We start from the raw sequence: 12757 nt of genomic DNA, 5'->3' as shown, positions 1-12757 counted from the left end.
GCTCCCCTGTGAATATTAATCCCTTTTCCACTTCACTCCCGTCTTCCCTTCACATTTTCTCCACAACCACACCAGTACATTCGCCTTGCACAGCCCCTCGCCACTTCGCTTCGCAACAGCCAGCCTCGCTCCTCCTCGCGCAAAGCCTAGCCCTAGTCTGGCACACGCTTTCACTCCACAGCCTCGCCCCTTCTCATATACTCGCCTTGCGCCGAGTGCATCGCCCCGCAACCCTGCTCGCTTTTCTCGAGCTCTCGCCCTCGCCCTGTCTCTTGCACCGCCCTCGCCTATCACAGCTGCGCCTCGCCCTCTTTACTCGTCTTCTCCTCGCACGTCTTTCCTCCGCCTAATCTTGATGGGCCTAGATATGGGGTATCACCAAGGAGGTATCCACAACCATACCTAAAGACTAGGGAGGGGGTAATTATCATCTTGTTTCTGACCCGCCATTGCAACATTTAGATGTCTGCGTTTCAATCCTAGAATTCTTCAAGGAACCGCAGCGCAAAACAATATTAGGATTATCGCCCCGACCCCCAGCAAACACACGGACATCTTTTCAAACTCGCGTCGCCAGACAAATAACAAATATCCCTTGAATCCTGGCCCTGGATTCGAGCTGTAAGGCAGTAGAATTCCGTTCTATTCCAACAAGCTGTAAGGCTCTCGTACCTTATATTTGGAAACCATGTTTGAAATTCTCAATAATTATGTGGTTATGTGTTATTATTATGAAACTAAGATACTGAAATCATAAGAGACATTAAGAATGAATTAATTGGTAGTAAGCGATACATTACATGAGTTAATGAGTCACTTAAATCCGTGAATGGAAGATATCGATTAGTAAATAGGTACACATCTATGCATATAATAAGTACTAGCATGAAAACACGTGTGACGCACGTGAATCCATATTTTATATAACAAAAAAATAAATTAATAATAAAAATATATTTTACTCCTTGCACAACGTGATCAAATACATCAAAAAACATTTTTTCCGGAAAAAAGATGGATCATAACAAATTATAACAATCGAAAATAATGATTTTCATATTCAGTACTAAATTGAACTAACAAAACAATATAAATACAATGATATGAATGAATTTGAATTGATTAAGAAATATAAGAGTGTAAGAAAACATTTTGGCATATGCTGTTGATATTTTTCTACTCATAACATCAATTAATTGATAAATATGCTCCTACAATTTTTAAAAAATACATCTTAAAAATTTAAAATAGTTCTTAATTATAATTATTGGAATAACTAAGAACATGTGACAACAATGGTTCATTCTAGGTTACAAGCAATAATGCAATGGAGAATTAGAAAATAAAAACATTCAACAATTCAAAATTAGAAAACATTGCCCTTTATTTGAACAATTCACGAGTAAAAAACACCGTCTTTTATTCACACTACTATAGAGTTTGACATGATCAACAATTGAAAAACAATAATGTCTACTTTTTACATATATTGAGGGCTAGTTTAGCCAATTCATAATTACAAAACATTGTCTTAAATCTACATTTTTATAAGTACATAGATTTACACATGAGATATCGGAAGCCATGAAAGAAAAAGAGGTGAGACGATACATCCTGCTTATACAATATTTTGATATGTATACATGATACACACACGTGTGAAACGAGAAAGAAACGTTGAAACCATGCAATTGTTTCGAACTTTTTTGTCTTGATCTATTTAGGAACTTAGAATCTAGTTTAAGTTTCAAATCGACCAAAGAGTTGAAAGAGTACAATTTCAACTACAAATGAAGCCAGATTTTCCCTGGTCGATTATTTTATCATGGCCTTAATTTTTGTTGAGCGATTGAGTTGCGTTTTTCTTTTGCTTCTATCGTTGCTTTCCTTCTTCTACACTGTCTGGTTGATTTTTTTACTCGTCCATCATTCCACGACCTATTCTCCACGATCTTCTCTGCTTGCATGACATATTCAAACCGTTTTGAATGTGCTTATATGTATGTGCCTGTTAATTCAAGTTCATTGGATTGTGCATAATTATTTGTGCCAAAATATATATAACCCATTTACTTGAAAATTTCATGGGTTTGTCATATCAGGCAAAAATTTTTTTTACGAAAAAAAATGTCTTCCGCAAGCATTGATCCATTCGACCAGAATTCTTGTGTATAAATTCTCTAATCTAAATCAAAATTCATTTTAAATAGCAAAGCCCACTAAGTCTAAATTCAAATTTCCATTAGCAAAGCTCACTGAGTCAAATTGACTACAGGAGCGTGAACTGTTTTGACAAAAAAACAAAAAAACCAAAAAACTTTCGTTTCATTCAAAAGCTAAGCTAAAAAATTTAACCTCTTGTTTGGTTCGTATTCAACAAATCTCTCTTAAATCCTTGCATTCAAATTCTTATTTACACCCAAGTTTCATGATTCTTTCAATAATTTCAATTATTCCCCACACAACATCTTTAATATTTCTTCAATCCATATTATCAGCATGGGCTACAATTGCTCCTCCAACATCGACCATAAGCACTCAATCCAAACATGTTTCTTCTTCGTTCGTGGCCCAATTAGGAACCACCGTCAATCTGCTTCTGTTATCTTTCACACAACAATCACTCTCTGCCATTTTTTTGTTCGGTCGTGCGGTTCTTATCAGCCATCATTGTGTCACCCTTGCGCCTTAATGGTGTTTTTCATTTTGCCCAAATTAAATCCACAAGAATTTTCCAGCCCAAACCCCAAACTTTGTTTTGATTGTTCATCCAATTGTCGCCCCTACTGTTGATATGCACGCGACCCAAGTGACTCCCCAAGTTAACTCTACATATCCCATGACCACATGTAATTATCTTGTTTTTGCTTTTATGCTCAATTACATGTACATAGTTTCATATATTGTGTAAGTTGAACCTTGTGAGAGTATCATTATTACCTGAGGAGAAACAATGATTCTATTGCACATTTGTTGCTTTAATTTTGTGACAGGAGTTTCTTTGCACATGACTTTATTGACCTACAGGTCTGTGATTGCTGTGATTCCCCCGTTTATGATCACTTTGGTTGCACCAATTTTATCATCAGAAGTTGCTTGATGCGATCTTAGACCACGAAAAGCAAACGCGCTCAAAAACGGAGTCACACCCTCGATTCTATGAACAAAGAAACAGTTGTTTTGTCTCGATATTTTTGACATAAGTAAGCTTGTAATATTCACCTCTAAATTACAAATAATTTAGCAACAAATATTATCGAGATAAACAATCGATCTCAAGCGAACCTTCAAAGAACTCGTCTTTGACAATCCGAAGTGAAGAACAATAGACAAACGCCACAAAGTATTAAACTTTGATAAGTTTGATTTGAAAAACACACAAAGGTGTTTACAAAGCCAAGTTTTGAAATTTAGAGAAACTCAATCAATATGATTAAAACTCAAGAATTATTGTTTACGATCATCAAAATTCGTCCATATAATGTTGCAAAATCTAAAAGATTGCAAAATATAATTGCCTAACAAATTAGGACTCTAAACTAAGAAAGAATCAAATCTTCCGCAGATGGGCACGCTCGGGCGCAGGGTCTTCTGGTCAAGTCGCTCTCGAGCGGTAAGATGTTACCGCTCGGGCGCAGAGGATTCTAAAATTTACGTTCTGGACAGTGAATTTGGCGCTCGGGCGGTAGGATTTGACCGCTCGGGCACGAAGGCTTATGTCTTTCTCTTCTTTTAAGACTTGAACAACGATCTTATGGCCCCGAAGCTCATTTCCATTTATCATGAACCCTTCAAGGCTTGGAACCTTGCTTGCAAGCTCTTCTCGATTGCGCACGAGTCCATGCAATGCCTCTTTGAACCTCCTTCCATTCATTTGCATGTTATGCCCGGCCAGATTCATATCATATTCCCCTTCTTCAAAAAGATTTGTCCTCAAATCTTGTCTACCTACAGAAAAACAAAGCAAGTTAGTAATAACAAGGATTATATATCAACATGTTTACCTTTAAACTCAAGTTTGTAGGCGCTTTCACCCGCGTGTTCCATCATGGTTTGGCATCCCAACTCCTTGGTCGCCCTCTCCATGTAATCATCAATTACACCAAACATCAAATAACACATGACACAAATAATAACAACAAGATATCATTAAGTATCACAAAAATCAGATTCCTCCCCTTCTTAGACCTAGTTAACACAAAAATTAAATCCTTACACGTGTATGACCATAGTTCACTAGGAATAAGATATAGTTCATGCACAATATAAGAGTCTAGCTGAAAGGTAAATCTCTTATATGCAATGCATGTTTCACAATCCCACTCAATATACCTCTTCATATGCAACCAACACATATAATCATGCATTTTATCAAAGACAAAACCAACACAATACTCCTCACTATCACGTAGCTCATGCAATGAATATAAAATGAAAAATTTAGTCTCTTTAAACATATATTCATCATGAATGAAAATATTATCATATCAAACAATCAATCTCTCAAAACCATCCCCAAACAAATTTAAATAATGCAAATAGGACACACTAAATATACTTGCAACCATGCAATCATTTAACACATCACAAAGGTTTAAGCCTAACGCATACGATTCATGGCCATGACAAAGTCTCATAAATTTGAAAATCTTTGAACACTAAAATCACTAACACTTGAATTTGATTCATGCAATATGTCACCATTCTCAATTCTATGACAATTAGGCAAAAAGGTTAAATCACCGTTAAACCTTTGGACATCACACTTCCAACACTCACTCCAAATTCTTGAATACAACACAAGAAAGAATAAAGGTAAGGAATCAAATCATACCTCTCAGATATTGCCTTGGCAACTAACCTTACCTCATTGCGATTGTACCCAACTTCATGTGGATCATCCCATTGCATTTTTACACCATAAACGCTTGCTCGCCTCCTTATCATGACATTACCATAATCCTGCAAAGAAGAAGTGACAATGCTCGGGATTGAACCGGCTATATCATCACAATGAGAATAAACCACCTTGTATAAAGGTACTTGAAGAGGTTTATACAAAAGTAAATAATTCTCAACCTCACTCTTTTGGGCCTTCAAATTATTTTTCTTGTTCTTTTTCTTTTTCTTTGGTCTCTTGTTCTTTTTCTTTTTCTCTCATCTCATCATTTTCTTCTTTTTTCCTTTCTATGGTCATCTCACTCTTTTGTTCTCTCTTTTTTTCGGCCATTTCACATTTCTTTTCACTCAATTCATGAATAAATTTCATTTGATCCTCAAGAACATTTGGATTCAATTGAACCAATGAAATATTTTGTTCCTCAAGAAGTTCATAAACCATAGTTTCACCTTTCTTACTCTCTTATTCCTTAGTAGACAAATCACACACTTATTTCTCACATAATGACTCACTTTCCACGATGTTTTGTTCAACAGTACTCGTATCATCAACCAGTGAAGTACCATCATCTATAAATTCACCTTCCACCACATACCGCTCAACACTCACGTCAAGAACCAGTGTATTATTATCATCCTCAATCTCCCCAACCTCGACTTCAGATTCAGGTTCAACAACAACCTCAATCTCCCCAACCTCGACTTCAGATTCAGGTTCAACAACAACCTCAACCTCCACTTGAGATTCAAGCTCAACTGCAACATCAAGCTCCATTTGAGATTTAAGCTCAACTGGAGATTTTATTACTATCGTCTCCTCACGTGTACATTGACTAATATCATGACCAACTGCTAAATACCAACAACATATAATATCAACAGTATGAGGACTAGAAGTTTTAGATGTACCTCGATGTTCATGCCTTGTAGCTTCATGCCTCGACTCAACCATTTGCCTTTCCACGATTTTCTCGCTTCTGTTGGACCGCCAGTTGGATGCCACCGAATCATCATACAAGCCACGCTCATCTTTCCTACCACCTTGCCTATTATTGTGATTTGGAACAAATCGCTTCCTCATCACCCCTTCCATCTCATCCAACGTAACTATAGGGTCATTCCCACATCGTCTCCTACTCAGTACTAACTTATCCCACCAAGTAGTTGCATAGTCGGTATACTCACTACAAGCTCGTCTTACCTTCATTGCATCCGTATAATCTTCCCGCCTCTCAAATATACACTCCATCTTTTCATCCCACTCAAGGTACGTGTTTGAAACTTAATTTCGGTGTTTTGACAAAATTAGAGATCAATCTGTTAAACTAACTGATCAACAAACACACGATTCGATAAACTAGAGTTATCAGGCAAACTAAATCTACCTTGTCAACTGACTGATCAGTTGATATACTCAGTTGTGAGGTTACTTATCAGCTGATCATTCAGTTGAACACGTTATCAGTTGAAAAGGACATTCAACCGACAATAGTACAAAGCAGACTGTAACTTGTAGTGGGACACCACATTTCAGAGAATACAGTGTACGAATATCAGAAGAATGTTGACGTGGCAATCAACGGATACAAAAGATTCAAATTGTTTTATTATTACCGTTGGAAAAAAGCCTATAAATAAGCAAGAAGAGCAGATGAGATACAGAGCTGAAATATACGATTCATTCACTCTCTTAAGCTTGCTGTTATTCTGCTAAATTTATTACTCTCATTTGAGATTCAGAAAGCTCACACTTAATAGAAATATTTATAGCATTTGAGGCTACCTTTCAAGCTTATTAGCACAAACCACTGTATTACTTATATCAGTCGTGCTAAAATCCAGTTGAAGAACTGTGAAAATTGTTGTTAATTAAGAGTTTCAGCCTTGGCAGTGTTAAGTCCAAACTGAAGTGGGTCTGTACAAGTTTTGTATTGATCAAAGTCTTTTAGTGCATATCCTATCTTTGTGATAAAAGGGTGACGTAGGAGTTATTCAAATCTCCGAACATCCATAAATCCTTGAATTATTATTTCAATCATTTATTCTAGCTTTCAGTCAGTTTATTTTCGTAATTATACCTAGTTAAACTGATTGTCATCGACTGACAAGATTTCTAAGCATTAGTTTATCACAAAACTTATACTTCTTTCGAAGAAGGTTAAAAAAATCGTGAGTGTTTATTCAACCCCCCCTTCTAAACACGTTTTTACCTATTAACTGATCCTATCAAGTGGTATGAGAGCACAGTTAAATCTTGTTTCAGAATATTCTCACTTACAATTGTTCGATATGTCTTCATTCAACAAAATACCTATGTTTTCCAGAGAAGACTTTGATGATTGGAAAATAAGAATGCAGGCTCATCTAGCTGCACAAGATGATGACATGTGGTGTGTCATCACTGATGGTCCAATGAAGATATTAAAAACAAACACTGCAATTTCCATCACTGACAGAGCACCCCAACGAATAGAAAAGCCTAGAGATGAGTGGACAACTGAAGACAAAAGAAAAGGAAACTTGGATAATGTGGCCAAGGACATCTTATACAAAACGCTGGACAAAATCACGTTCAGCAAAATCAAAACGTGCAAAACAACAAAAGAAATATGGGAAAAACTTATTCAGCTATGTGAAGGAAATGAACAAACCAAGGAGAACAAGCTGTCTGTTGCTGTTCAAAAATTTGATAATATCAAGATGAAAGCAGGAGAGTCTATGCACGAGTATGATGAAAGAGTCAGCTGCATCATCAACGAATTGAATGCACTTGGAAAAGTGTACTCAAATAAAGAAGTGGCACTAAAAGTAGTAAGAGGTCTTCCCAAAGAGTGGGATGTAAAGACCATGGCTATGCGTGAATCAAAAGATCTCAACAAAGTTGAACGACATGATCTATTTGCCGATATAAAGGCATATGAATTTGAGCTACAAACCAGAGAAGGGGAACCTTCTACACCAGCTGCCACAACGGCGTTAAATGCTGTCATACAGGAACCAACTGGTTCAGCTGACAGATCCACTGATCAACTTAGCAATGATTCCATGTCATTGTTTGTCAGAAAATTCGGAAGGTTCATGAGGAAGAATCAAGGAAACTTCCAAAAACAATACCAGAAGAACCAACCCAAAGAAGAATCCTATGTTTGCTACAACTGTGGCAAATCAGGTCATTACATAGCAGACTGTCCTAAGCCTAAGAAGGACAATCGAGGATCAATTGAAAAAGCAAAGAAGCCATATGAGCACAGGAGAAGGACTAAGGATGACAAGAGATCATCCAAAAAGAAGCATGAAGTGCTCCTGGCTGAAGAAAGCAAATCAAAGTGGGCTGAAACTGACAGTGATGAGTCAGAATCAGAAAACCCAAGCAGCTCAAGTGATGATGAAGAGAAAATCAAATTCTTGATGGCAGATGATGCTGAATTGGATTCAGCAAGTGAACAGGTATTTGATTTTAGATCAACTAACTTCACTCGTGAGGAACTCATTACCACGTTGCATGACATGGTAAATGAGTATCACAAACTGGCTTGATCATTTGAAAATGTCAAAGCTGAGCAAAATGATCCCAGTGATAACAAAACTGAAACTGATAAGTCAGTTGAAGTTTTAAATTTAAAAGTGGAGATTTCCAAGAAAAATGCTGAACTGATCGAAAACCAAGCTTCAATATGTCAGTTGAAAACTGAGATTTCAAAAAATTCTGAACTGATTCAAACTTGGAATAAATCTTCAGTTACATTAACTGAAATGCAGAATGCTCAAAAATTAGTTGCTGATAAAAATGGTTTAGGTTTTAACAGTCATGTTGAAAACTCTGCAACTGATACTCAGCCAAGGTTGAATAATAGAAAAGGAAATTATATTACCTTTGTAAAGTCAACCATGATAAATGAACATTCAGAACCAAGCAAACCAACTGTTCAATCGACTAAGAATAAGAACAAAGGCAAACGATATGGTATTGGATATAGCTCAGAGAGTTCAACTGATACAAGAAACTGGTCTCCTAAACGATTCAGTAAAAAATATCAGTACTCAAGGAATGATAATTACAACTACTACAACAGTAAGCCAGTTCAAAAACGGTATCAAAAGAACAGTCAGTTGAAAAAGAAATAACTCATACTGTCTCATCCTCACACCACACACATACTGCTAAAAAGTCGAGAAAAACCATTTGGAACACAGAAACTGGGAAGTCAGTTAGACTGATCCAAGTCTGGGTTCCTAAAAGACTAATCAGTTTAGGACTCAAATAAATATGGGTACCAAAGTTATATACTGTGTGTGATTGCAGGTAACAGGTACAACAAGAGAATCAACCTGGTATCTAGACAGCAGTTGTTCACGACATATGACAGGAGATGCCAATTTGCTATCTCAACTGATCAAGTATAATGGTCCAAACATCAGTTTTGAAGACAACTCCAAAGGTAAAACTGTGTGTAAGGGCAAGCTTATCCATGGTAACTTTACAATTAAAGATGTTTTGCTAGTAGAGAATTTGAAGTATAACTTGATAAGCATTAGTCAGTTATGTGACAATAATTTCTTAGTTCAGTTCGACAAACACACATGTTCAGTTAGAAACTCAACTGATGAAGTCATTCTAACTAGAAATCGATGTGGCAATACTTACAGAGTTAGTTGGACTGAACAACCTTATGCACCAGTCTGTTTCATTGCTTCCAAATCTTCCAATTGCTGGTTATGACATAAGAGATTGAACCACTTAAACATTAAATCTATTTCATATCTGAGTAATCATGATCTTGTAACTGGATTACCCAAAATGGACTTCTCTAAAGATAAAATTTGTTCAGCATGTCAGTTTGGTAAGCAAGTAAGATCTTCTTTTAAAAACAAGGGTTGTAAATCTTCGTCCCGATGCTTAGAACTGTTACATATGGATCTATTTGGTCCTATACTAGTTATGAGCTTAGGGGGAATGAAATACACCTTGGTGGTTGTAGATGACTTTTCAAGATTTACTTGGATTATAGTTCTCAAATCCAAATACCAAACTGCTGCACAACTGATCAAGCTCTTTAAAAGATTACTAAATGAAAAATCAGTTGGAATTGATAGAATCAGGTCTGATAGAGGAACTGAATTCATCAATCAAATTCTTTCAAATTTTTTAGAAAGCACTGGAATTAAGCATGAGCTCTCAGCAGCTAGAACTCCTCAGCAAAATGGTGTAGCTAAGAGAAGAAATCGGACCCTTAAAGAAGCTGCTAGAACAATGCTTGCTGATTCTGGTATTTCTCAAAGGTTTTGGGCTAAAGCTCAGAACAGATCAATGATTAATAAAAATCATGTGAAAACACCATATGAAATCTGTCATGGAAGAAAAAGTGTGGTATCTTATTTCAAGGATATTTGGCTGCAGATATTTTGGACTCGATAATGGTAAAAATCATTTAAAAGCTTTTGATACTAAATCTGCAGAGGGAATATTTCTTGGATATTCTTCAGTTAGCAAATCATATAGAGTCTTCAATAAAAATTCGTTAAATGTTGAAGAATCTATCCATGTTGTTTTTGATGAAACTACACCTAACAAATAAGCCAATTGATCCAGTTGAGCTAGTTGATAGATTTACAGATATCAGTTTGGAGGATGAAAATGAAGAAGAAAATCATATCAATCGAAATATCCTTCAAACACCTGAACAAGGTTAGATCAACCAATGGAACAAGAAGCTGCTCTGATAATCAGTTGGTGGAGCAAACAGATAATATTCAGTTACCAACTGATATAGCTCCAACTGAAACTGAAAACATTCAGTTACCAACAGAAGCAGTTGCTGATACAGAAGCAGCAAACACTGAACTCAGATGGAAGAAATCACATCCACCGGAATTGGTAATAGGTAATCCATCTGACCAAGTAAGAACAAGAAATCAAATGCTTAACTTGTTTATTCATTCTGTTTTTGTCTCACAATTGGAACCAAAGAAAACTGACGAGGCTCTTGCTGATCCTAACTGGATAAACGCTATGCAAGAGGAGCTAAATCAGTTTACCCATAACAAAGTCTGGAACCTAATTCCAAGACTAATTTCAAAAACTATTATAGGTACAAAATGGGTGTACAGGAACAAACTGAACGAAGATGGTTTAGTTGTGCGCAACAAAGCAAGGCTAGTAGCACAATGATACAGGCAAGAAGAAGGAATTGATTACGATGAAACATATGTACCAGTTGCAAGACTGGAAGCTATCAAATATTCCTTGCTTATGCATCGTTCAAGAACTTTAAAGTCTACCAGATGGATGTAAAGAGTGCATTCCTGAATGGTCAGTTGCAAGAAGAAGTTTATGTTGAACAACCTCCAGGTTTTATCAATCACTCTTCTCCTAATCATGTCTATTATTTGAACAAAGCTTTATATGGTCTTAAACAAGCTCCAAGGGCTTGGTATGAGACACTTTGTACGAATCTGTACATTGGAAAAGTTATTTATCTACAGTGAAATTAAAGACTATTTCGAGATCAGTTGATCAGTTCATACTTTACAAAGTTTTGTCAATCACCAAAAAGGGGGGAATTGTTGGAAACTTAATTTCGGTGGTTTGACAAAATTAGATATCAATCTGTTAAACTAACTGATTAACGAACACACGATTTGATAAACTGGAGTTATCAGTCGAACTGAATCTACCTTGTCAACTGACTGATCGGTTGGATATTCATCAGTTGATATACTTAGTTGTGAGGTTACTTATCAGCTGATCATTCAACTTAACACGTCATCAACATTCAACCGACAATAGTACAAAGCAAACTGTAACTTGTAGTGGGACGCCGCATTTCAGAGAATACAATGTACGAATATCAGAAGAATGTTGACGTGGCAATCAACGGATACAAAAGTTTCAAATTGTATTTATTATTACCGTTGGAAGAAAGCCTATAAATAAGCAAGAAGAGCAGATGATATACAGAGCTGAAATATACGATTCATCCACTCTCTTAAGCTTGATATTATTATGCTAAATTTATTACTCTCATTTGAAATTCAGAAAGCTCACACTTATTATAAATATTCGTAGCATTTGAGGCTATCTTTCGAGCTTATTAGCACAAACCTCTGTATTACTTATATCAGTCATGCTAAAATCCAGTTGAAGAACTGTGAAAATTGTTGTTAACTAAGAGTTTCAGTCTTGGCAGTGTTAAGTCCAAACTGAAGTGGGTCTGTACAAATTTTTTATTGATCAAAATCTTTTAGTGCATATCATATCCTTGTGATAGAAGGGGTGACGTAGGAGTTATTCAAATCTCTGAACATCCATAAATCCTTGCATTATTATTTCAATCATTTATTCTATCTTTCAGTCAGTTTATTTCCGCAACTATACCTAGTTAAACTGATTGTCATCGACTGAGAAGATTCCTAAGTATCAGTTTATCACAAAACTGATACTTCGTTCGAAGAAGGTAAAAAAAAATCGTGAGTGTTTATTCAACCCCCCTTCTAAACACGTTTCTACCTATTAACCGATCCTATCAGTACGCCTTTGGATCGGCTCTCCCGCTGAAATATGGAACTGTCATCTTAGTATCACTTCTCGTATACTCTTCCCGGCTTTTATACCCATTATTCTCCTCACATCGCCTATCATCATCACGGTTCACATGCCACGTTCTATTTAGATCAACTCCTCTACCTTGCATATTCTCACCAACAGGTCTATTATACGCCTCTTCTTCATCGCACCTCCTATATTTTCACGTAGAGTCTTAAACTCATTCTTCCACATTTTATCCAACCCTCCTAACGTTGATTGAAATTGAAGATCGTCAATAATTATGCCTACAAGAAAAGGTTAGTAGAAAACAAT

Source organism: Primulina tabacum, chromosome 14, assembly GCF_025594145.1.
Source record: "Primulina tabacum isolate GXHZ01 chromosome 14, ASM2559414v2, whole genome shotgun sequence".
NCBI lineage: Eukaryota > Viridiplantae > Streptophyta > Magnoliopsida > Lamiales > Gesneriaceae > Primulina > Primulina tabacum.
This window is presented reverse-complemented; position numbering follows the sequence as displayed.